A 7,020-nucleotide genomic window follows, 5' to 3' on the forward strand; every position below is an offset into this window, starting at 1 on the left:
GGGTCTGAGGCCCACATCAGGCTCCCCAGCCCAAGAGTCCTGCATGAGGAAGATGTTTTGGTTTTCTTTTTTTTTTTTGCCACACCACACGCCATGAGGGATCTTAGTTCCCCAACCATGGATCGAACCCATGCTCTCTGCACTGGAAATGTGGATTCTTAACCACTGGACCGCCAGGGAAGTCCCCTATAATCACTTTATTTATTTTTAAATTTATTTATTTACGTTTATCTTCTTGGCTGCATTGGGTCTTTGTTGCCACGCGTGGGCTTTCTCTAGTTGAGGCGAGTGGGGGCTATTCTTCATTGCAGCGCACAGGCTTCTCACTGCGGTGGCTTCTCTTGTTGCGGAGCACGGGCTCTAGTCACATGGGCTTCTGTAGTTGCGGCACACAGGCTCAGTTGTTGTGACGCACGGGCTTAGTTGTTCCGAGGCATGTGGGATCTTCCCGGACCAGGGATTGAACCTGTGTCCCCTGCATTGGCAGGCGGATTCTTAACCACTGCACTACCAGGGAAGTCCCCCTATGATAACTTCAAAATGGAGTATAATCTATAAAAATTTTGAATCACTATATTGTACATCTGAAACTAATATAATGTTATGAATCAGCTATACCTCAATAAAAATACTTAAAACCATAAAAAAAATCTACAAGAATGAAATCTAGGAATCGTCACTTATACATACTAATTAATGTTACTTTAAAAAGTGGCAGATGCTGTCAGTGAGCCACCTACCATCCATTCCCAAACCCTTTCTCTTCCCCCATTTCCCAAACTAGCAATGGGGAAAGTCAGATAGTACTCAATCTCTGAGGCTCCTTCACCTCTTGTCAGTAAGAAGACAGGGTGAACCCCACTGGGGAGCTTCTAGGAAAGGATTTGCTTCCTGATAAAAGAGGTCAGTGTATCAGAAAAGCCCCCGGACACCCCCTCTTTCCTGATTTGAACACAGTTGTGTGAGAACATGGTGCTTGGAGTTAGGAAAGACATCTTGCAACCGTGAGATAACAGGCCTAAGACTAAAAGCCTGTCCCGAGAATGGCAGAGTAGAAAGAAAGAAGACCCTGGAAGATGTTGCTGAACTATTGTACTCAAACCTGGAAAAGCCTACCGCCAAACTTCTTATTTCATGAGAAAATTAAAAGTCCATTCCTTAAGGCATTGCTTCCCTACCATGACCAGTCACGGCACACATGTTTGTATGACACACTGACCTAAAAAGATAGGCTGCTTGCAGCCAGAGGTGACTGGCCCAGAGCCCCAAAGGCTGCCCAGCTGCCTCAAAGGCTGAGGGGATCAATAACTTAGCCGTAGCAATAACTCTTTTTTTAAAAAATAAATTTATTTATTTATTTATTTATTTATTTATTTATTTATTTATTTATTGGCTGTGTTGGGTCTTTGTTGCTGCACACGGGCTTTCTCTAGTTGCGGCGAGCAGGGCTACTCTTCCTTGTGGTGCACAGGCTTCTCATTGCGGTGGCCTCTCTTGCTGCAGAGCACGGGCTCCAGGCGCTTGGGCTTCAGTAGTTGCGGCACATGGGCTCAATAGTTGCAGCTCACGGGCTCTAGAGCGCAGGCTCAATAGTTTTGGCACACGGGCTTAGTTGCTCCGCGGCATGTGGGATCTCCCTGGGGTAGGGATCGAACCCATGTCCCCTGCATTGGCAGGCAGATTCTTACCCACTGCGCCACCTAGGAAGTCCCAATAACCCATTTTTGACACATAAGTGGTGGTGGCAAACCGGTTGGGAAATTCTATTTAAACCACTGAAGGGGGACTTCCTAGGTGGCGCAGTGGATAAGAATCCGCCTGCCAATGCAGGGGACACGGGTTCGATCCCTGCCCCAGGGAGATCCCACATGCCGCGGAGCAACTAAGCCCGTGCACCACAACTACTGAGCCTGTGCTCTACGGCCCGTGAGCCACAACTATTGAGCCCACGTGCCACAACTACTGAAGCTCATGAGCCTAGAGCCTGTGCTCCACAACAAGAGAAGCCACTGTAATAAGAAGCCCATGAATTGTAACAAAGAGTAGCCCCCACTCACCGCAACTAGAGAAAGCCTGTGTGCAGCAATGAAAACCCAACGTAGCCAATAAATAAATACATAAATTTTAAAAAAACCACTGAAGGGGGGATTTTCTGAACTTTGCAGTAGAACGTATCCTAACTGATACAATATATAACCTTTATAAGTGGAGGGAGGGAAGGAGGGACAGATGGATGAAACGTGATCATATACCTATTGGTGGATTCAGAAGTTATGTCATATTCAGAGGATCCTAGGAAAGGTATCTGAGGATATTACAGGAGATAATCAAGGCTGCATTAGAAAGGGAACTTGGTTTTGCTTCTCTCTGTACTTCTCACTTCATTCTTCTCTCTTTGTATGAAAACTGGCTTTCTTTGCTTCTCCCACCAGATGGCAGGAGATGGCTACTCCACCTTTCCAGGCCCAGTGATAGTGGGCTCAGGTTCTGGAACTAGGCTCCCTGGGTTCACATCCTGGTTCCACCACTATAGCTGTGTGACCTAGATCAAGAAACTTAACCTCTCTCTGCCTTGATTTCCTCGTCTCTCAATCGTTGATAATGTTATGTACCTCAATAGGGTTAGAGGAAGAATTAAATCTATTAAACTATGTAAAATCACTTTTAAAGGTGAGTACAATATGTTTTCTTTTAAATGTATTTGTTTATTTTTGGCTGCGTTAGGTCTTCGTTGCTATGCATGGGCTTTCTCTAGTTGCAGAGAGTGGGGGCTACTCTTTGTTGTGGTGTGTGGGCTTCTCATTGTGATGGCTTCTCTTATTGCAGAGCGGTGGCTCTAGGGCACGTGGGCTTCAGTAGTTGTGACTCATGGGCTCTAGAGCACAGGCTCAGTAGTTGTGGCACATGGGCTTAGTTGCTCCGTGGCATGTGGGATCTTCCCAGTCCAGGGATGGAACCCGTGTCCCCTGCATTGGCAGGCAGATTCTTAACCACTGCGCCACCAGGGAAGTCCCAGAATATAAGTTTTAGCTATTGTTTTCTTTGATTCCTAGGCAAGAAAACCTGATTGCTTGAGTTTGGGCCAATGGTCCACTCCTGATGCCCCAATCATACTTTATATGGTACCATATACCGCTACTCCTTTAGCACATGTGCCTCAGCTATAATCTAATATTTGATTGAGGACTGTATTCACCACCAGACTCCAGGACCATTGCTTGTGCTAATCATTTAGTTCTCAGTGCCTAACACAGTGGTCAGAATCTCTATGAAGCACAATTCCAGGGCACACCATTTACAGTGTATTTTATGTGCAATATGGTGGCTTGATGGTGGTTCAGTCCCAATAAATATGCTGAATTAATGGTCCAATCCCCTATGGCTGGGGGTACAGCTAGTGGCTGCAAAGGTCTCCCCTCATGAGCGGGGAAGCAGCTCTGAACAAAAGGGGGTAAGCTGAATAGAAACTTCCAAATATATCTACCACGCGCCTCGCACGGCCAGGCACGGGAAATACAAAGTCAAACAAAGTCAGGCAGAGCCTGTTGGTGGCATAATCCTCCCACCACTTTGTCCTTAGTTTAATATCCTTAACTGTTCTCGGGTGTCAACATACTCGAGGAAGGAAGCCCAGGCTCAGAGGTTGACTCATGCTTGGTTTATGCTGGGTACGATAACCACCTCCTCACCTTTGTGACCCAGTTGTGATCAATGATACACAAGGAGAAACAGATTCAAGGGGCGGCTGTGAAGAATTTGTTCTCAAATTAAAACAAACACAGTGAGAAAGGGTGCCCCTTTCTCCTGCCTAGATGTCAAGCCAAAGGCAAAAGCCAGTACTGAGGTGGGACAGTAGAGTAATACAAAGAGCCTAGACCCAGATATTTTTATTACATAAGTTTTTATCTGTTTAAACCACTCTAGTCAAGCACACTCTTTCTTGCAGCCACACACATTTTAACTGATAAACATGGCCCCTTCATCTTTATTTTAAAGGACTTTTATTGAGATATAATTGACATACAACAACTGCATATATTTAAAGTGTACAATTTGATATTTTTTCTTATTAGTCATGTATATATGGGCAATCCCAATCTCCCAATTGGCCCCTTTGTCTTGATAACTGAAAGTGAGGGAGGGAGACAGATCCGATACTCAGTAGCTTAGGATCAGGAGCTGAGAAGGATGCCCGCTACCATGACTTCTATTCCACAGTGTAAGTCTTTGATTGCATAATAAGATAGGAAAAAAGACAAAAGGATTATGACACTAAAAGCACATACTATCCATGAAGGAAAGAAATCGGTCAGTTGGACTTCATCATAATTAAAAACTTTTGGGAATTCCTTGGCCGTCCAGTGTTTAGGACTTGGCGCTTTCACCATCGTGGCCCAGGTTCGATCCTTGGTTTGGGGTACTAAGATCCTGAAGGTTTGGGGCATGTCCAGAAAAAAAAATTAAAAACTTTTTCTCTGCAAAGAGTCTGTTAAGAGAATGAAAAGACAAGCTACAGAGTGAGCAAAATATTTGTTACCCACATATCTGACGTGGGACTCGTATCTAGAATATATAAAGAATTTCCAAAACTCAACAGTAAAAAAAAATCCAATTAGAAAACAGGCAAAAGACGTGAAGAGACATTTCACTGAAGAGGATATAGGGATGTCTAATATGCACATGAAAGGATGTTCAGCCTTTTGGCTTCCAGTGTTTACCAAAGGACCAATCCAAAGGGAAAGAGGCAAGGCATGCTTTTTAGAACAGGAAGTTGTGCCTTTGGCCACATACATGTGAATCTGCAAGAAAAGTGATATTGCAGACATCAAGGCAATGGGCCCTGTTCAAAAAGGAATGCCCACAAATATTCCCACGGCAAAACCGGAAGCGTGTGCTGTTACTCAGCATGCTGTTGGCATTGCCGTAAAAAGCAAGTTAACGACAAGATTCCTGCCGTTGGAATTAATGTACGTGTTGAACACATTACCCACGCCAAGAGTTGAGACAGCTTTTTGAAATGTGAAGGAAAAAAGAAGGAAGGTAAAGAAAAAGGTACTTGGTTTCCACTGAAGTTCCAGCCTGCTTCACCCAGAGAGGCAAACTTTGTAGGAATCAATGTAAAGGAGGCTGAGCTGCTAGAACCCATTTTCTATGAATTCATGGCATAATAGGTATAAAAGTAAAAAAATAGAAGACCCTTGGACTATTAAAAAAAAAGAAAAAGAAAAAAGTGTTCATCACCACTAGCCATTAAAGAAATGCAAATTATTAAGACCACAGGGAGTTACCACTACACAGCTAGCAAAATGGCTAAAATTAAAAAATAGTGACAACACCACATGTTGGCAAGGATGTAGAGGAACTGGATCTCTCATACATCAGGAGTGGGAATGTAAAAGGAAACAGCTACTTTGGGAAGTAGTGTGGTAGTTTCCTATAAAACTAAACATACAACTACTGTACTATACAACACAGCAATTGCCCTTATGGGCACTTACCTCAGAAAAATGAAAGCTTATGTTTATATAAAAAGCTGTGCACAATTTTTCACAGCAGCTTTATTCATAATAACCAAAAACTGTAAACAATCCAGATGCCTTTTAACAGGCGAATGATCAAACAAACTACGGCACATCTATACCATGGGATACTACTCAGCAATAAAGAGTAAACTATTGATGCATAGAACAACTTGGATGGATCTCAAGGGCATTTATGCTGATTGAAAAGAAGCCAATTTCAAACGTTCACATACTGTATGATTCCAATTATAGAATATTCTTGAAATGACAAAATTATAGAGATGGAAAAGAGATTAGTGGTTGTCAGGGGTTAGGGATGGTGTGGGGGAGGAGGTTGGGAGTGACTGAAATGAAGGAGCACCAGGAAGATTCTTTGCAGTGATGGCATAGTTCTGTATCCTGTGATGGTGGTTACATAAAGCTACACGTGTGATAAGATTTCACAGAGCTTTACACACACTGTACCAATGCCAATATTTTGATAGTGTTTTAATGTTTTGATATTGTACCATAGTTATGCAAGATGTAATCACTGATGGAGGTTGTGTGAAGACTACACAGGACCTCTCTGCACTATTAAAAAATTTTTTATACTTAAAAACTTTTTTTAATTTATTTATTTTGAAGTATAGCTGATCTCGCTATATTAGCTTTGTAACTTCTTGTGACTCTGTCATTATCTCAAAATAACCAAAAAAAAAGTAAAGATATAAGGGTTGGAAAGTAAGGAATAAAATATCATTACTTGCAGGTACATAGAAAACTAAAGAATCCCTAAATTACTGAAATTATATTAATAACAGAATTTAGCAATGTTGCTGGATATAAGATCAATAAACAAAGATAAGCTACATTTTTCTTATTGACAACAAAAGGGTAGAACATGTATTTTCAGAAATGTTATCACTTGCAATAGTAACAAACAAGATAATTAAGAGTGAATCTCAGAAAATGAAAAGTTGTAAAACTGTTGAAGTCATTAAGATTCTAAATAAATGGACAGATACGTTAAACATGTACATACACAGGAAGAGTCAATAGTGTAAAGATATCAATTCTCTCCAAACTGCAGTAGCAGCAAATGGTTTAGCTCTGGGTCCCATTACATGAGGGCTGCAGACTGCCTATGGCCATACTGGGCTCTGTGTGAGTCCATGCATCTTCTCATTCTGGGATCCCAGCTGAAGGAAGCCCCTCTTTGAGGCATGATAGTGTCATAACAGAGGGCAAAATCTCAAGGTAGGCAGGAGAAGCACTAAAGCACACCACATATTTAAAGCTTCTGCTCCAACATGGTGTTGGTCAAGGCAAGTCACACAAGCCCCAAACCAGTGGGGCAGAGGACTCCACACCAGTATAGGAAAGCATGGCAAAGATGGGAAGGGAGCAAATCATTGTGAATGACTAAAGCAATCCACTAACACATTCACTGCGATTCCAAATCAAAATCCCAAATTTTTCATGGAGGCTGACAAACTAATTATAAATGTCTATGGAA

This window comes from Hippopotamus amphibius, chromosome 6 (genome assembly GCF_030028045.1).
Source record: "Hippopotamus amphibius kiboko isolate mHipAmp2 chromosome 6, mHipAmp2.hap2, whole genome shotgun sequence".
In the NCBI taxonomy this organism is placed as follows: domain Eukaryota; kingdom Metazoa; phylum Chordata; class Mammalia; order Artiodactyla; family Hippopotamidae; genus Hippopotamus; species Hippopotamus amphibius.